Source organism: Emydura macquarii, unplaced genomic scaffold (genome assembly GCF_026122565.2).
Source record: "Emydura macquarii macquarii isolate MOO-44397 ecotype Brisbane River unplaced genomic scaffold, CSIRO-AGI_Emac_v2 contig_1939, whole genome shotgun sequence".
NCBI lineage: Eukaryota > Metazoa > Chordata > Testudines > Chelidae > Emydura > Emydura macquarii.
In genome coordinates, this window is record NW_027132076.1 from 2,086 (window position 1) to 21,536 (window position 19,451).

At 56.6% G+C, this 19,451-nt stretch overlaps 2 long non-coding RNA genes across 2 annotated transcripts; both read right to left on the reverse strand.

Annotated features, from left to right (window-relative positions):
• Positions 1-1,015: 1,015 nt before the first annotated feature.
• LOC137159817 (uncharacterized) lies at positions 1,016-4,468 on the reverse strand. Its single transcript, XR_010921741.1, has 2 exons — positions 4,364-4,468; positions 1,016-1,649 (listed from the first exon to the last, which is right to left on the reverse strand). It is a non-coding gene; the product is annotated as an uncharacterized lncRNA (long non-coding RNA).
• Positions 4,469-5,311: 843 nt separating this feature from the next.
• Positions 5,312-8,087, reverse strand: LOC137159818 (uncharacterized). Its single transcript, XR_010921742.1, has 3 exons — positions 7,845-8,087; positions 6,632-6,724; positions 5,312-5,494 (listed from the first exon to the last, which is right to left on the reverse strand). It is a non-coding gene; the product is annotated as an uncharacterized lncRNA (long non-coding RNA).
• Between the last annotated feature and the right edge of the window lie 11,364 nt (positions 8,088-19,451).

A 19,451-nucleotide genomic window follows, 5' to 3' on the forward strand; every position in this document is an offset into this window, starting at 1 on the left:
ATGAACAATATGAAGATTTATTATCAGCAGATTGATTGTAACTCCTGTGTGTAGATATGATTACCTGCTTTAATAACAATCTTACGTTTCTAAGGTAATGGAAGTTTCTATAACAAGCTCCATGTGTCCTTTAGGGCTAACCCACGCTAAGCAGCTGGGATCTTGCTTACAGCTAGAAACAACTTGCTTCTCCCCCGCAACCTCCCCGGCACGTCCAAGCAGCGCAGAGGTAGATACGGTTCCTTCTTGTTAATGTTTGTATCCCACCTCCTGCCTTGTGCTCTGAGCTGTTGGAGATCAGCACTTCACACACGTTAATGCCACTCTGCTCTGGTGTTACAGTCACAGGCGCCAACACAAACACTCCAACATCACCTTACAACGTGGGATACGGGTGTCAGAAGCGAGATTAATCCTGCCGCAGCTCACACACATTCAATACAGGCTGGGCATGTTCCTATCATTCTAATAGCTACTTTGGCACACGGGTGAGCCAGCCTGATCCCAGCTGTGTGTTTCTGTGACCCATGGAGCCACGGGGACAGTGGCATGAGCTGGCACCTGGCCTGCCTGTGTCACACCTACCCACTCCCTGCCCTCTTTTAAACCACCTGGCTCCAGGCAGGGACTGAGCAGACATCTCTCCCCTTACGCCTACATACCAAGACTTGGGCAGCTCACATTCCAGGGTGCAACCAGACCAGCGAGGGGCCCTCACCCCTGCCCTGCACCCTTGGGTGCCTTACACTGCCTTGCTGAAATAGCTCCCCACCTGGCCCCCCCCAAACAGCCTTCCAGCATGTAAGCCATGCCCTGAGTGGGTGAGACTGCAGCCTGGCAGTCACACTTGGGTTACACTTGCTAGTTACCAGCCTTGGTTAGTGACCCCAACACACTGGATTTCCCCCCAAAAATGTATGTTCTAGACTGCCCAACCCTCTCCTGGACAGTCCAGAGATAGTATGGCTGTTTTTCCTTTAAAGCAGCAATACACAGCAACAACGTGCACCACAAATGGAGTTACCCAGACAATTTAATGAAAACCCTCTGGATTGGATTAAATAATAAAACAAAACAAGACAGTATTTTCAGTGAGTAGGAGCAGAGGCAATAAACAAAGATCTGGCACTTTCTAGCACTACAACAAACGATGCTGGATTCACCGACAGTTTTCTGAAGGAAAAGCTTTCCTGGGGTGGTGCTAGGACAGTGAAAGCTGAGGCTGGCGTCGTGGCTCTTTCCTCAGGCAGAGTCCCTGGTGCAGCTGAGGCTGGGCTGGAAAGGCTGATTTGAGCAGTTTTACTGGCAGACGAAAGAGGTAGCAGAGGTGGGTGTGCAAAATGTGCAAATGGTCTGTTTGGGGGAAAACCAAACCAAAGTCGTGTTCTGCCCAGGGATGCTCAGCCCATTCCCTGCTCTTCTGCAGTGGATCAGACGGGATGTTGAAGAGAGATCACTGGCAGGTGTTTCCAGGACTAATCCTACAATACTCTTGTTATGAGCCGTCATCTGCAGCAGCCTCCTTTCCCTTTGTGAACACATCGGGTTTGGTGCAGATCCAGTATTTCTCACTGGTGCACAGTGAGATCCTGGCCATACCCAGTTCGTTCAGATACGCGCAGTCACCGCCTCCTCCTCTTACCAGGAACCTGCAAGACAGAAGCCACAGAGCTGGTGGCAGGTCGGAGTTGGGTGTTTGCTTCAGTCACGGACAGGGGGAGACATTTCCACAGCGCAGGGAGCTGCTGCATTCACAGCCCTTCAGGATTCCCCATCCTGCAGCAGCAACAGGCCCCAGCCCAGCCCCCGGCAGAAGGGGGCAGTTAGAAAGGGGGCAGTGGGGCAGCAGGGCCAAGAGAGGGTCTAAGATCAACTGGCCTCCATGGAGCCTTTATGCTGGGTGGATATTTGAACCCCACTTCCTGCCCCTACACCTTCAGCTGGGTTTGGAGAGGCCCCTGCAGGCCCAACCCACCCAAACTGCCCCAGGGGAGGTTCCAGGCGAGTGTCAGCAAAGCGAGGAGCAGCAGTAACACCACACAGAAGAGTTGGGTGCAGGACACCCTGGGCAGTTCACATCAGCTGTCAGGGCAGACTGGGCTGGGGAGGGCTGGATTGAAATGTCAGCAGCGCAGAGACTGCAGCACAATCCCAGCAGCCATGGTGTGACCCCAGCCATTCACGCAGCACCTCCCCTGAGAGCTGGAGGCCAGTGCGTCAGACCTGGGAACAGGGCGCGATCCAGGCAAATTCTGCCCCTGGTCCCATCCTGGCTACAACAGTCAAAAGCTACATCTGCACTGGGAGGGGGCCCAGCACCACTCCTTGGGCAAGCCAGGATCTCCCCTCCCCCAGATCACCAGCCTCTGGCTCCAGGTGGGCTGGGATCTGTCCCAGGGAAGGGAGAACAAATGCCCCACCCACCTGAGCAGATGGCTGTGGGCAGGAGAGGGTGGGAGGCGGGGAAGGGACAGGACAGCAGCTTCACCCCAGCAGAGCTCTGATGGGCAGCGATGCAGAACCTATGGCTGGGGTGGGCCCCAGGGCAGCAGATTTGAGGGTTAACACCCCACTGAGATGCATGGAGCAGTTCCCCCCTCCCCCACCAGTGCTACTGGCTCAGGCTTTCTGCAGTGATGTCCTGTCTGCAGACACCGGCCAGTGCTACATGCTACAGAGGGAATGAACAGAAGAGAACAGGGCAATTATCGAGTGATCCATCCCCTGTCATCCAGTCCCAGCTTCTGGCAGTCAGAGCTTTAGGGACACCCAGAGCATGGCGTTGTGTCTCTGAACACTGGGCTAATAGGAGCTGGCAGACCTGTCCTCCATGAACTGAGCTAATTCTTGTTTGACCCAGTTATACTTTTGACCATCACAACATCCCCCGCAGCAAGTCCCACAGGCTGACTGTGCAGTGTGAAGAAATACGTCCTTTTGTTTGTTTTAACCTGCTGCCTGCTAATGTCACTGGGTGACCCTAGTTCTTGTGTTGTGTGAAGGGGTAAATAGCACTTCCCTCTTCACTTTCTCCAGACCAGTCGTGATTTAATAGACCTGGATCACAGCCCTCCTTAGCCATCTCCTGTCCAAGCTGAACAGTGCCAGTCTTTTTAATCTCTCTGCATACGGAAGCTGTTCCATCACCTCCCTCCCTCCTTAATCCTTTTTGTTGCCCTTCTCTGTACCTTTCCCAGTTCTAGTGTATCTTTTTTGAGGTGGGGTGACCAGAACTGCACACAGTATTCGAGTTGTGGACGTACCGTGGGTTTATATAGAAACTTATGATATTTTCTCTCTCATTGTTGTGACAAGCTCAGACCAGATGGTTTCCGGACAGTGCTAGGTGGCCGATATATCTCAGCCTCAGGATCAGCATGTCCCTTGTCCCTGGTAGCTGAGCAGGGGTTACTCCAGGTTAATTAATGCACCGGGAGCCAATAAAAGCCCTGCCTAGGACTTGTTAAAAGCCTCCCCTCTGGGCAGAGAAGGGGGTGGCTGGAGTTGTGGCAGTGAGGCAGCCCCCACAGAGCTTGAGCAGGGCCAGACGCTGTCTAAGGTCAGGAGGGGGCAGGGGGAGAAGCGGAACGCAGACAGGAGAGAACCTGCCAGTGCAAGGGGGGAGAAAACCCTGCCCAAAGAGGGTGAAGGACCTTTCCCAGGCCTGAGGGAAAAGACCTGCCAGAAGGGGAAGGTAGAACTGGATGTTTGGTTTGGGCACGGCCAAGAGCCTCCCCAGATGAGGAGGCCAGGAAGGGCCCCTGCTCGAGCAGGGTGCGGACACTTACGCCAAGGGGCACAGGGAAGTAGCCCAGGGAAGCTAGCAGTTTTCCTGAAGCCACAGTGCGAGGTGCTATTTATAGGGTCCCTGGGTTGGGGCCCGGAGTCGAGGTGGGATCAGACTCTCCCCTACTCCCACCGGCCACTTCCTGGAGGGACGAGAGCCCCGGCAAAGAGGCCAGGGCCTCGCAGAACCAGAGACCGGACTGGGAGCCGGCAGGGAGCAGCACCTTTGAGAGGTGGAATTACCCTCCCCCACCACTACAGGGAGGAGAGTGCTGGGGGACGAAGCAGTTCCCCGACCTGCAGCTGCAGGGAGGTGCTGGACCCACAGAGGCGCAGGAGGAGTTTGTCACATTCTCTCTCCCTTTCCTAGCGGTTCCCAGCGTCCTGGTGGCGTTTCTGCCTGCGCTGCACCTGGAGAGGATGTTTTCAGAGAACCAGCCACAGTGACGCCGAGATCTTTGCGTGGTAACAGCTAACGCAGACCTGGTCTGCACTGCAGCGCTGGGTCGACGTGCGGCAGTGCTGCAGACAGCGGGACCCACAGCCGGGGAATTCAGAGAGGGAGAGAAAGACTCACGAGTGGTTGAATTCGGTGCCATTGGTCCATTTCCAGGGCTGCCCCGGGTCCCTCCGGAGGCCGATCCAGTGGTCATATTTCCCTTTGTGGCGCACCATGAAATCCTACAAACAGCAGAGGGAGAGGCGGGGTCAGAGCCCGGACCCTGCTGCTGCCTCAGGCTCTGGGCAGGGAATCCCAGTCCTACACTGAAGGGCTGTTTCCAGGCAGTGGCTGGGGACTCTCTCCTCCCTCTGGCACAGCTCTGGGTAATTCAGTATTAACCCTCCCACTCCAAACAGCTCCCAGCACCCCAATTTCCTCTGGGCTGCGGCAGCTGTTGGGTGCTGCTGGGTCTAAGCTGTTCCCTCCTCTCCCCTGCATGTAAGGTTGTGTTCTGTGCCAAAGCCTCCCCTTACAGAGCAGCTGAGCGCCTCTCACCATCGCAGGGGAAGGAGAGAGACCATCTGAAGAGGGGATGCTGGGAGAGGCCAGGACTGAGCAAAGACGCCCTCCCCCTTCCCCATCCTCAGCCAGGAGAGGACAGGCTGAGCGGAGCCAGGGGCTGCCTTTCCCCTACACAGGAGCAGCACTGGCTGTGTCGAGCTGGCTTCTCAGTCCCTCTCCACCCCATGCAGCCCAACAGGCCAGGAGACGCCACTTTCCTGCCTCAGCCAGCCCAGCTAGATAGTAGGAAGTATTCCCAAGAGTTGGGACAGTCTCCCTGTCGAGAGGCAACTGTGTGGTTATAAGCAAAGGTGATTAAAAAGTATATAAGCTAGAAAGCAAAATGGAATAAACGATTCTGCTTGCAATCATATTGGTTGTTGTGCTTTTGGTTCTGGCCTCCCAGCACAAGGGGGGGGTCACAGCTGCTCCTCGCCCCGCGGGAGCAGAGCCCAGGTCCTACTGCAGCAGCAGCCACTGAGCCAAGGCACAGTCCATTGCAACTAGTGTCTCTTACCATGTGCTGCCTGGTGTCGATCCCAGCCAGGGAGGCACCCAGTGCAGAGCAGTGCTTCTGGCTGGAGGCCCAGTCCCCTTCGCCCTCTGAGAAATAGTAGCATTTCCCTCGGTATCCGATCCAGCCGTCCGGGCACGCAGGGCCAACAGGGGGGCCCAGATCAGCCGACGGAGACTTACTGCTCTGCACTGAGAATGAGACAGTAACATGGTGTGAGAGCGGGACCTGCAGCCCGGCCGTGAGCAGAACACGGGGAAATCAGCCCCTGTGCTCCGGGCTTCTGAGACTGCTCGATCCAATGCCAGGTGCTGGGGGTGTGAGGGAGCCAGGAGCACACTGGGAATCCAGCCCCAGAGGGGGGTTACCTGACCCTGGTCTCACTCTCTGGGGTCACATTCAGTAGGGATGCAGCTGACAAACAGCCCCTGGTTGGAGGCCCAGCATAGAGAGCTGGACCCGGCTCAGTGCTACAGTGAGGCAGTTACATCAGTGCAGACCCTGGCACAGACGTGCTGGAGCAGCGTGTCCTGCTCTGGCAACTTGCTGCAGCCCAATGAACCAGGGCAAGCCCCTCTCATCTACGTTAGCTGCACCAATTGAACTATGTCAGTGCTGCCACAGCGGTGCCAGTGCAGACAGACCTGGACTGATCCCCTCTCCCAGCTGCGAAACCCTCCTGGGGAGCCACTGATCAGACCCCAGGACAACAGCTAAATCCCAGCCCGACAGTCTTACAGCCCGCCCGTCCCCAGGCTATGGCAGATACAGTGGGGGTCACGTTCCCATGAACAGCCGCCCTCTGAACTAGCTGCGCTGTCTGGGCAGGCGGGGAAGCCAATAGCGCTACGGGACCCTGCCCGGCCGAGGTGGCTACGTGGTGGGTTTCTGCACTGCGGTGATGGAGGTGTCTGTGCTGCGTTCCACGGCTCAGTGCAGTCACTGCAGCAAAGCACCTGCCAGCCCGGCCGGGGCATGACCCGGGGAGGCAGGAAGGTCAGGCTGGTGCCTCAGGGTGACACGCTGCAGGCAAAGGGCCCGGCTCACTGCAGCCCTGCAACTTGCCCCGTCAGTCACCAACACTGTGCATGGGAACAAGTGACTGTGCCTGGGACACGGCAATAGCCACTAGGACCCAAAGTGCTCAGAGAGCTGCTGGGGGAACGAACATGAGTCAGATTGTCCTGACACAGGGCCCAGGTGCAGGGGCTGGGAGGGGCAGGAGGAGGGTCTTGGAGGAACATCCCCCAGGAATCCCCAGTCCCAAGGGCGGGACAGGCCAGGAGAGACGCAACTGGGAGAGGGGGTGGGGAGGGCTGAGAACTCACCTGCCAGGACAGTAGTGACGAGGAGAGCTGAGGACACGAGTGCGAGGGCGAGTGCGAGGGCAATGATACGTTTCCTGCAGTTACAGTGAGGGGCTGAAAGAGAAAGACCCGTCAGCCAGGGCTGTGAAGACCGTCTCACTGACAGCCCCAGGGCTGGAGCTGCCCTAGAACAGTGGTTACCCACCTGGGGGGCGGGACCCCCTTGAGGGGGAACCAAAGATTCCAGGGATCCATGGGGCTTCAGTAATATTGACGTCAGTTAGCCCCCGAGCTCTGCGCCAGGTGCAGCAGCCCCTCCCCCCACAGCCCCATATCGAGCAGGTGCCTGCCTCCATCACACTCAGTCCTCGAGGGACGGGCAGAGGCAGGACCACATGAGACATACGGTGGTGGCTGCTTCAGGGAAGGCTGAGCTTCTTACTCAGGTAAGAGTCATTTATGTATTATTATGATGTCATTTAGTGTTATCACTGTGTGTTTATAGGGGTTGTGTGTGTTTATGGCTGGTGAGGGGGCGGGTCGGGGAGGTTGGGGGTGGGGGGGACGACACGTGTTTTACCCAGTGTTAACTAGTGGGGCTTTCACTGCAGAAGGTTGGGAACCACTCACTGCCCGAGAACATGCAGCATCCTGTTGATTGCTGCTTCCGTCAGATGCTCTGGGAGAAGAGCCCGGGGGAGCCAGGCAGGCTGGGGCTGGGGGAACAGTCCCCCTTTCCCCTCAGCCCGGTGCCCTCCCCTGGGCACTCCCAGTCATGCTGGCACAGGGCCTGGCCAGCTCTGGGGTAAAGAGATAAGGAGCTGTCTGTTCCGGTGGCAGGAGTTCAAGCTGCCCCCCCTCCCCACCCCCGCTGTGCCCCCTGCAGAGCGCTGGCTGTGCCCACATTGCCAAGTGTGCCTGTCACCACACCCTGGTGTCTCACACTGGCCACATGCAGCAGAAGGGAGGAGACAGAAGCAGGCACAGGGGCCAGTGTTGTCACAGGGGATCTGACACACACAGCCCAAGAGGCACCTGCCCAGCCCCGGCTGTGTGCACCAGAAAGCAACTGTGAGCCAGGGACTGATGCCCTGAGAGCCCCTGGCACTGATCCAGTCCCTGCTGCCCACAGACAGGGGTCGGGCACTTGCTGCTGCCACTGAGAGCATGGCCCCATCTGGGGCAGTGTCAGTGTCTCTCTCCAGCCTGTTCCCAGCCAGCAACGCCCCATTACCTGGCTGCCCTCCAGTCTCCAGGTGTCCATGGCCTCTAACAGGCTTCTGCAGTGGCACTTGGCTGGAAGTCGACCCAGCAGCTGCTCTCATTGTCTCTCTCTCAGCCACACTCAGGCTGAAGACGCTGCAGGTGCTGGGCTGGGATCGGCTCCTCTCCCAAGTAATTGTGTCCCGCCCAGGGGCAGCAAAGCCAAGCCAGGGGCAGAGGTCCTGGTGCCTGCTCCCAGCTCCGGATTCTCCAGCTGATCTGAAAGCCAAAAGAGACCAAGCAGGACAGTTGGGGTGTGTATGTGAGTGAGTGTTTATTTGTGGTTTCCTCTTTCCCAGCCCAGTAGCCCCACTCCCTATCAGAGGTTGTGCCATGATAAACCCCCTTAAGCCCCATCACCCCCACCATTCCCAAAGTGCTCCAGAGACCTGCTCTGCTACGGAAACCACCTAGCGGGACTTGCCCACCTGTAAGAGTGAGAATTTTCAGTAATGTTTTATTAATCCTATGTCTGCCTCAGTTTCCCTCTGTACCCTGCGTTGTTACCCACTGGAAGGGAAATGGTTAAGTCTTCTTTTGGGGGCAGGGCAGCACAGGAGGCGTGGGTGTTACCTGAATGTCTGGGCTGCAGCGAACAGGATCATTAAGGAATTGGTTGAAACTAATCCAGAGCAACAAAGGGCCCAAAGAGAGAATGGAAAAACCTCACTGAGCCCAGCACTGACAGCTGGCCAACACCTCCCTAAGGAGGTTTTCCTCCCGCTTCTCAGCGGAGACGCTGAGCCCAGACCAGCCTGAGGTCGAAGGCCTGAGCCATGATCAGAAGGGGATAAAGTGTGAGCCCCTGAAGGACGCTGGCTGCCCTCTGCCGCCACTGACTACGCAGGGGCTTGCTAGTGGTTTGCTCTGGCTTGACCAGGCTGACGCTGCTTTAACCTCGCTGTCTTTCTGCCAACCGAGAGACTTCCAGGGCCATGTGCAGGTGATGAACAAACCCTGCCCTGCTCTGAAAACGCTGCCTGTGTCACTGCCAGTTCCTGCCGGGTGCCCTGGTCGCTGGAGCAGGACAAGTCCCTGGGCAGGAGTCTAAGGCCTTGCCTAGGCCAGCACTTCTGCCAGCAAAGGTTCTGTCGCTCGGGGCGGGGTTTCCACATCCCTGTGACAAGAGTTTTGTGGCAGAAGTGCCAGCATTCGGTGTGGGCTAGCAGGGCTGGAGCCCAGGGGCTCAGGCTCAGAGGCAGTGAGGCCCTGTCACCTACCGAGGTGACCAGATGGCAAGTGTGAAAAATCGGGATGGGGGGGCAATAGGCAGCTGTGTAAGAAAAAGCCTCCAACAGCGAGACTCTCCCTATAAAATCGGGACATCTGGTCACCCTAGGCTACCCTGGAGGGAGGAGACCCCTTAGCGGACTGGCAGCTTGAAGGGCTTCCTCAAGAGACTGGGTAAACGCTGCACAGTAGCTCTTGTCCAGGGGATCCATGTCACTGCCTCTCACAAGTGTCCACGAGGGGTTGGGGGAGCCCCCTGACACATGCACCCTTCCTGGAAGCCAGCCCAAGTAGAGAATCCTAACGGGGCAGCAACCAGGCAGCAATGGAGGGAAGGAAACACTAACACCCCCCCGCACCCCTCCGACCACATGAACGTTCAGAGGCCGCACATCCTGGGGTATCCCATGGGCAGGGTCAATGCGGCTTCTGGAGGTTAGCCCTGAGCTGCAGAGCCTGATGGTCACTTGGTAGGTTTTTTGGTCTCTCCTCTGAGTATCTGCTGAAAAGAATTCAAACCAGGGACAAGCCTGGCCAAGGGAGCATGAAGAGGGTTACACGGCATTAAACCTTCATCCAAAGATGCCAACATAGGACCGCCCTTGTCAACCTGGTACCCAAGATTAGTGACTAACTCTCTCCCTGTGGTGTCCCTTACAGACTGTGCCTTTACACGTTACCTGGCAGTGAGGGGACAAGGGAAAACATCTCATGTGTATGGAAATTCTGGATGTGCCACCGTGATACCCTAGTGATGGCACAGATAACTGCACAGGGCGGTGGATGGAGATGACGTACTGACAGTGGCCATCTCAGAAAGGCCGGACAACCCGGGGAGTTTGGCAACAGCCGTTCTCAGGGAGGCAAAACAGCAAGGAGGAACAACAGGTGACTAAGCGATTTCTGGGAAAGGAAAGAAATCCTCCAATGTGAAGCCTGCCCTGTCTCTCCTCCTCATCCCTCCCCCAAAAAGAAAGATATGGCCACAAAAAAAAGTAAGATGGATAAAAATTGGGTGGAGAACGAATACATGTTTTTAATTAACTGAATTTTTAATCAGTTTTTCTTTTTAAAAATAAACCCATTTTAAATGAAATCTGAATTTAATGTACAAAATGTAAGGCCTAAAATTATGTCTCAAACTATTTAAATAAATATGCTGAATCCATGAGCCTTTATCAAAAACTTGGAGAAAAAGGCTGCTTTTGTGTAGAAAGAAGGAATCGGGGGAAACTGCAGAAAGACTACTACTGTATTGCCGATGGTACTGAAATTCAGAAAGAGCATCAAGACGTTGAAGACAAATGCCCAACAACAAAGTTAAATCACAGGCAGTAAAGAGGTGGATGAATCAAGCACTTACTCCACTTCATTTTCTTGCTAATATTCTCAACCTAAAGTACCTAGTTAAGCACCTGGAACCAGAGTTTGTTAATGTGGTAAACCAGCTTTTTGACAGCCACAATCTCTTCTGTAGGCCCAGAAAGAATATTTTCTTCATTCAGACAATTTATTCGAAGTTGAGAAATCAACCGGGAGTTGAAAAAGCAGGAAAACTTAAAAATGAGCAGGGATGGGAGGGGATGAAATCTATGAATTTTAAAAATAACTGAAGAGACTTTGATGCATTTGAAAGCTTTCCAACCCAGGCTAACCTGATAATCCATTTAATTCACTGACTTCAGTTAGTCCCTCAGTTTAATATGCCATTTAATTGTAGACATGGAACATATTTTGATAGGAGAAGTTTACGTATCCAAGACGTTTAGAGTTGTTGGGTTAAATACATTTCATCTGCTGTTGTGTGTTTAATTAAATTCCAGTTACCATCCTAATGTAGTGTGACATCGATCATGAGCAAAAAAGTTAATTATCTAGAAAATAAGCAACATCACTCCCCATTTTCTAATGTACTAAAAATGCAGAACTAATAAGAATCTCAAAATATTAAGCCATGTAATTATGTAAATAAATGGCTACAGTGCACACTCTTGGTACAGCTTTTTGCTACCCAGATCTAGTGTAAAGACTCTGAGTAGTTGTGCATCCAGGTGTTGTGATGGTTCTATCAATCAGTGAGAATGCACCTTCCTTTAGAAAATAACTGAAGAACCAATGGAAAAGCTGATCAAAATCAATCATTTAAACAGAGGCTTTCCACTTGGTGATTAAAGGCACCTTGATTTAAATCTACCCACCCTGTGCACTGAGAACTGATTTTGTGGGGATGGCCACAGCAGGAGATTTGTTAGAGGTCAGGATCTGATTTCCTCCCCACCCCCTCCTTGTATATACTCATGTAACCAAACAGTAACAATCAGAATTACGTGGGCATCAGTCTCTGTTGGTGCCCCCACATTCTGTGTCCTTGTCTCTCATTTGTTCCTCTTTTCTTGCTAACTGCATTGATTCGTCTCTGGGACGAGCTCACGGCAATACAGAGCCTCTGTTACACGGGCAGCAGGGGCTTGCCTGAAGAAGAGATGAAACTCTGCAAGGTATCTGCAATCCTAGGTCCTCTCACTGGGCCTACAGCCCCTGAGCACAGCTCCCCTTCCCTCCCCCATACTGAAGGCATGATCCTCCCTGTTAGCTCCTCCCCAGACAGGCTTTTCTTCATGGCCCATAGGGTAGAACCTCAGAGTTACGAATTCCGGAGTTACAGACTCACTGGTCACCCCACACCTCATCTGGAACCTGAAGCAGGCAATCAGGCAGCAGCTGAGACCAAAAAAGGAAAAAAAGCAAATCCCCCGCTGTGTTAATGTAAACTACTGAAATATAACAGGAAAGTTGAATAAAAAGACATGACTAGGTCAGGAAACTGTTTCCGTGCTTGTTTCATATCAATTAAAATGGTGAAAAGCAGCAGGTTTCTTCTGCACAGTAAAGTGTCTAAGCTGTGTTATGTCAGTGTTCAGTGGTAACCTTTTGGAAGAACCATCACATTTGTTCAGAGTTACAGACATTTCCCAGTTATGAGCAGCCTCCATTCGCCGATGTTGGTAACTCTGCGGTTCTGCTGTACCAGGGTAATGCAGGGAGTGACATCCGGGGCACTCTGTATTGCCCGGGCCCGCCCCCGGTCATCATTCTGCTGCAATTCTGAGAGTCTCCAGTAGGAGGCAGCATTACACAGCACAGCCCTTTCCTGACTCGAGCAGAATTAGGTCAGTAACTCCAGGGTGTTCCAAGGCCTGCGGAAACACTAATGGATTATCAGTTCTTTGCACTTGTGCAGAACCTGTCACCCATAGATCTCAAGCTGCTTTCCAGAGCAGGGTGAGCATGTAACATCCATCTCAGACGGATGAAATTAAGGCAGAGGCAATAACCAACTAACACCCTGCCATGTTCACATAATGAGACAGGGGCAGCCCTAGGACTAGAACCCAGGATCCTGACTCAGTCCTGTGCTTTAAACAATACACAGCTGTCTGCCAGAGCTGGGTTTAAAGTGTGTGCTCTGACCACTACACCTCACTCCCCCTGCCCTGGGAAAAGAACTCAGGAGTCCTGAGAACCAACCTTCTTCTAGTCCCAAAGTGAATCAGGAACACTCCCACCACTGCACACAAAGCAGGACTCCTGTCCTAGAAGTCATATTGTGTGTTTGCTCTGCAGATCCTGGTGAGCCCTTTATCCCTTCACCTAGGGCAGAGGGAATGAAACACACTGCTCCTGCCTGCTTGTCCACCCCACAGCATCCCAGGGGACATCACATTTCAAAGTGATTCCCTGCTCCAGAAAGGGAAATGCCATAAAAAAGGGGGTTGAGTAGGGATGTTTTTGCCACTAATAAGAACCATGATGGAGAAGGAGATGCAGGTCTGGGGAGCCTCCTCTCCACCTCCAAACATTTTTCAGTACGTGGGGGGGGGGGGGGCGCACAGCTGTTGCAGTGAGATTTGGACACATCGTCCATTCAAACTAAAGGCGGATGAGTGCACAGCAGGGCCCTGACCTCGGATGGTCAGCTAAGCACTACCTCAGTGCAGATGGTTAGGTTTCTAAATCCCCTAGACACTGCAGTGAAAGTGTCAAACTCTGTTGACAACTCTCACATTATTTCAGGATAATTTCGTGTTTTCCAAAACCCAGCTCCTGAGTTCCTGTAATTAGAGGAGAATCTCCACTTTCCTTTAAAAAGTGAAGCTAAGTTTCCAGCTTTTGTGGATTCAGAGAAAAGTTGGGCAATGTGACCTGGTTCCACCCCACGGCTCAGAAACCAGAAGTTAAGGAGGAAAACATAAACCAAGGTTTTTCAATCCTCATTTTTCGAGCCCTGGCCCATTTCTGATGCTGCCAGCACTGCCCGGGAGCGGCCCAGTGACAGCCTGTCTGCTGTGGTCGGTGCAGGGGAACCTGCCGTAACGCACTGCCGGGGTGACCAACGCGCACAGCTGTCACGCACTCAGTTCTGAGTTCAGGTCTCTGCCCAGCCCCCCCCGTGCGCCGCCGCAGGGAATTACGGTTTCGGAGCCTGGAGCGGGGCCGCGCTGATCTCGGCTGGTTCCAGCGTCTCACACGCGGCTCTGTGAGCAGCGAGACGCTGCAGCCGGGCAATGCCCGTGACAGCCGGAGAGGGGAACCCGAGTGTGGGTTGGAAGGAGACGGGGGGCGGGCCGCGACAGAGGGAGACCAAGCGCCGCCCACATCGCCCTGCGCTGCTATAACTCAGACGGTCTGACCTGTCTGAACGGTGCACACACGGCAGCTGGAGCCGCAGACAGACGCCGGCTGAGGCCGGGCAAAGAGCCCCGAGACCTGATGGCGGCTGCCCCGGCCCGACACACGCAGCCCGCGGGCCTGGCCCCCCAGCTCCGCTCTCAGCAGCTCGGCCCGGGTGGGAGCAAAACCCCAGAAACTGCCCGGGCCCGTCCAGCCCTTCCCCGGCCCGGCCCGGCCTGCCCGGGTGTGCCTAGGGCGGAGCGTGTCAGAGCCCCCCGCTGTATGTGGCAATGAGGACCGCCCAGCCCGCCCCGCCCGCCTGGTTCCCCCCGGCCCGGGTGTCTGCGGGGCTGGGTCCCGGCTGGTGCCGCTGACAGACGCTCACTCACCGCCCGGCGGCTGGACACGGGCCGCTCCGCCGCCGCCCGGGACCCGGGGCTAGGGAAGGCGGCAGGCCCTGCCCGACCCCGCGATTCCCAACCGCGCGGCGCGGAGCCAAAAGACTCTAGGAGTAAAGCGCTTGGCCCGGTGCTAGCGGCGCACTGCAGCGGGCAGCCACGGGGGCGGGGCCTTTATCCGCCTAGTTGCGTCATTGATGCGGTTTTGTTCAGAGCTGGCGACACGCGGCTGGGCGGAGCAGGCGCACCCAGGACCTCGCTGCTGCGAAGCGCGGTGTGTGTCTCGTAGCGCAGCACGGCAGCCACCGGACACCATCCAACCGGCCAGCAGGAACAGCGTCTTAGCACGGCGAGCCCAGGCTTGGCTGGCAGACAGGACAGGCGCTGCGGCAGTACTGCGCGGGTCACAGGTTTCCTCATCGGGCATCTTAAGTGCCAGAAACAGAGACCGGCACCAAAACTGTCGGACCACAGTTTGCGGCACAGCACCGGCCGTGGCAGAGGCAAAGCCCCAGCGCAGGGCAGGGCCGGGGGGCAGCAGTGACAGGTGTTGGGCTGGGATCGGCTCCTCTCTGTGTCTGGGTCCCGTTGCCCAGCAGCAAAGCCAGGCAGCGGCAGAGGTCCTGGCTCCGGCTCACTCCCGGCTCCGGACTCGCACCCGCAGATCTGGAAGCGGACGGACAGTGGGGGAGGGGTGGAGGAGGGAAGGTTGGTTTGTGGCGTCTCGTTCCCGGCCCAGCAGCCCAACCCCGGCCAGCGGCGGCGCCATCATGATTAAAGCCCTTCAACACCACCGGGTCCCTCCGCCCCCGACGGGCTCCAGAGACCTGCCCCACGACGGAAACCGCCCGCCCGGGACACGCACCCCCGGGGGCGGGGGAGACCCCCAGAAACAAGCGTGAGGAGGGGGAGCGTGAGGGGCGCCTACGACACCCCCCGGGCCCGGGACCGCCGCACGCTCGACCCGGCCTGAGCTGTCTCTCCGGCCCCGCCCGCCCTACCCGCTAGCCCGGCTACAGGCTGCGCACCGATCCGCCTTCATCATAACTCAGCAGCCGACGGGCGGTGTTCGGGGGATGCAGCCAGCGCCCAGCACCGCCCAACCCGCCCCGCCTTCAGCCGGCAGCGCCTGAGCTGAGCCCCGCCTCCCGCTCGGGGTTGGGGGGTGAAAAGCTCGGGGAGCACCGAGCCCGCAGGGGACAGACCGGCCCGAACCCAGCTCCCCACTCCCGCCAGCCCGAGCGGGGATCGGCCGGGCCGGAGGCTCGCTGCGCAGCAGCCGGTCCCGGCCCCTCCTGTCCGCTCAGCTCCCGGTGCGCTGCTGCGACACCCCCCGGAGCGTCCTGGTCCATGGCCCCTCCCCGCGTCCCCCGTTATTTTTGCTATAGAGAAGGGAAGCTGCAGCGGGGGAGGTCGAGGTCGGACTTTAGGATAAACGTTTCCCCAGCGGGCGGTGACGCACTGGGATGGGTTCCCCGGGCAGGTGATGGAGTCTCCGTCCTGAGAGGTTTTTAAGGCCCGGGCTTGACACTGCCTGGCTGGGATGGGTTAGTCGGGGATGGTCCTGATGTGAGCAGCGGGTGAGACTAGATCAGCAGTTCTCAAACTTTTTAAATGGAGCCACCCCTGGACTTTTGTGTAACAATTGCACCCCCCCCCCCCCCGCTTCCTTTCAGAAAAAAACAGGGCCTACATCTACATCAATCAACCCAGATACGTGTGGGGGGTGCAGGGCTCCCCAGGGTGCAGGGCTGCGCCTGCTGCTTGTCCGCCATGGAGCTCCCCCAGGGGGGAGCCGGCTGTGTTGAGGAATGGGGGGGAAGGGGCTGTTCGGCCAGTGCAGCAAGACACACACGGGAATGAGGAAGAGCCTTCGCCCTGGCTTCCCGTTCCCCGTCTTCGCCCCAGGTGTGCAGAGCCCGTCACCCCCCCAGCCCGCAGGAGGGGGCAATAAAATAAAGTCCCTCTACAGCCTGCCCCCTCCCCCCCCGAGCCCATCTGCCCCCAGCCATGCTCCTGGCCCTGCCCCAGGACCGGGGACACTCTCTGTGCCTGCCCGACCCTCCAAACTCTTCACCCAGGCACAGCTCAGCTGCTGCCTCCCGGCTCACTCTGCTGCCTGCTCAGCTGAACCCCTGAGCCGCCAGGGCTCTCCCCTGGATCCCTGCACATGTGTGAATCCCAGCCCCACAGCATCCCTCACTGTAACGCCCTGTCCCCACATGCATAGCCCCCCTGCAGCAAACACGATACATCTGTCTAACACAGTACACAGCACCGTTATAGATCTTAGTCACTAGTGCACTCAGCATAAATACAATTACTAGATGTATTATTGTTTTCCATAAAAAAATGTGCACCCTCTCCCCCCCCCCCCCCCCATGATCCGTCTCGTGCTTTCCTATCTCCCCCGTTTGCAAACCGCTGGTCTAGATGACCTCCTGAGGTCCCTTCTAATCCTAATCTTCTATGATTCTATGATCAAATTCGCGATCTCGGTGTAAACACACGTTTGCAGTGCAGACAATGCCTGGGAGACTCCTACTCCAGCCCGTCACTTCTGGTTGATCTAGAATTATTTGCAGCACTGAAGAGCCGCTGACTGACCGAGATTAAACACACACAACAGTTCTCCATTTTATCTTTGTGCACTGACAGCCTCTGTCTAGTCAGTTTCACTGTGGTCACTTTCACTGCTTTCCCCAAAACAGCATTCACCCCACCTTTGGGAGCTGTGCACTGCTTCAGGAAAATAAAATCAGCCATGTCTTCCCCCTCCCGCATCTCTATTCTTAGAGACCTGATCAGCTTTATTTATACCTCTGTACCGCTCTAACTAGTGCTTCATACACATCCCCAAGGGAAGGGGAGCAAATGAGTGCACCCCACCCTCAAATACAGTGACCCTGAACAGAACTACCGCGGCTCCTTTAGGTGCTTTTATTATGTCGGTGAGAGCCCCTCCGACCCCAGGCTGCCCGGCAGCAGGTAAGTCCCGGAGGAGCCCGGCTGGGCTAGGGGTGGAGGTGGTTTGGAGGCCCTGGCTGGAGAATTGGGCACCCTGAGCCCCAGCAGCACCCCTGCCCTAAGCCCCCGAAGGGACGTGCGGGGGCAGTCCCAGAGCAGAGCCGCGGCAGAAGCCGGGCAGGGAGCAGCCCCGAAGCGGGGCAGGCAGCTGGTGAGCGCCGCCGGGCCACGGGTGGGGTTGGGGGCGGGGGGGCCGGGCCCGGCCCAGCCTGCAGCCAATGGCAGCCAGTCCCGATCCTGCCGCCAGACCCCTGCACCGCCCTGCAGTCCCGGTCCTGGCCTGCCGCCCATCGGCCCCCAGTTCTGGCAGCGGTGTCGGGCTCCCCCCTTGTGGCTTCCCCAGGCAGCGGCAGCGGCGCTTTTGCTCCCGGCTTCTGTCCGGGGCAGGTCCTGTCCCCGCCCAGACAGGCTTCGCCCCAGGCGGCGGCGGTGGTGGGAACTTTGCCGCCGCCCATCAGCATCCTCCCTGGCTCTGCCCCAGGACTTACCTGCTGCCCAGGGTGCTGGTCGGGAGGGGGGGCTACAGCGTCGGACAGACACCGTGCCCCGGAGCCAGTGTAAATGGGTTAAAGCAACCCGCGCCCGCCGCATTTATAGTCGCCGCCGCCGCCGCCTCAGTTCGCTTCATGCCCTGGGGAAGAGGCTGCTCGCTGATTGGCCCGGCCGGCGGGGGACCGATGACGCTGGAATGTAGGTTACTGCAGGTCACCGAAATGTGCTTTTCTGGGAGGAGGGAGGAAGCGCAGCAGCTGTGAGTGAGTCACTGCCCCATGACAGGTCCTCCTCTGCCCTCCCCCCCCCCCCGAAACTCGCTCAGCGGCCCCAGAAAGAAACTTGTTCAGACGGCGGAGGTCCAGAATGGGCCTCAGGCCCCCTTTGGCCTTGGGGATCAAGAAGTATCCGGAGTAAAACCCTTGTCCCCTTTCCCCTGGTGGGACCTCCTCCACTGCCCCCAGCTGGAGGAGGGAGCAAACTTCCTGAGTGAGGAGTTGCAGGTGTAGTGGATCCCTGATGGAAGACTGGACCGGAGGGGAGTCCAGGGGGAAGGCCGTGAGTTGTAGTGCATATCCCCTGCGGACTATACCAAGGACCCATCGGTCCGACATGATACTTTGCCAACGGGCGTAGTACGGCCGTAATCTGTGGGCAAAGAGTCGGTCGCAAGGCAGGGGGTAAGTGAGAGTACCACCCCCTTTGCGTACCATCAAAAAGGCTTTTTATTATTCTGGCCCTTATTCGAGCCACGGGTCCCCGCCGAAGACCCCGAATGATTACGGCGGTTAGGGACTCTAAACCTCTCCCGACCCCTTCTGAGTTGGGCGGGTCTAGGGGGCTGCCTTGGCGGCTGTTGAGGCTGCCTCTGGCCCTGAGGGCGATCCTGATGCCTTGCAGCCTGAGGGGTGTAGATCCCCAGGGAGCATAGCGTGGCCCTCGAATCTTTGAGGGCGTGCAGCTTGTCATCAGTGCTGTCCGCAAAAAGCCCAGCTCCATCGAAGGGGAGATCCTGGATGGTACGCTGGGCTTCTTGGGACAGACCCGAGGACTGAAGCCACGAGGCCCTCCTCATAGCGATGGCCGATGCTATGGCCTGACTGGCGGCGTCCGCCGCGTCGCTGGAAGAGTTCAGGGCTGCTCCCGCCACTGCAGCCCCTTCCTCTATCACCGCCATAAAGTCCGCAGTCTTGTCCTGGGTCAGGACCTGTGGAAGGACCTCAGCAAGCCTCTGCAGCGAGGACCATAGGTTGAGGTTGTACCTCCCTAGGAGCGCCTGGCGGTTGGCGATCCTCAGCTGCAGAGACGCCATTGTATAGGCCTTGCGGCCAAAGAGGTCCAGCTTCTTGGCATCCTTGGATTTAGAAATCTTGGATTTCTAGCCATAACCACTCAACCCCTGATTATGAACAATTAAAGCCCTTTGCAGAGTGCAATATATTACATATTCATGTGCCCCTTAACACTGATTCCATGTCCCTGCTCCAGTCTGGCTAATTAGATTCTCCATCTTTTCCCCTGCTCCATATACATTCGAGCCCTTCAGTCCTGCATAAATAAAAATAATGTTCTCAAGACAGAACCGTCCTCTGGCCCACTCAGTGCACTTGGGTTGATCACAGCTTGTTAGCACCAGGAAACAAGAACTGTTTCCTACAGCAGCTAAGAAAGTGCAGAGGTAGGGAAATGAACGGTTGCATGGTTATCCACAGCCACCTCTCAGCTTCTCATTCTTCCCAAGACCAAAATCGGAAGTCCGA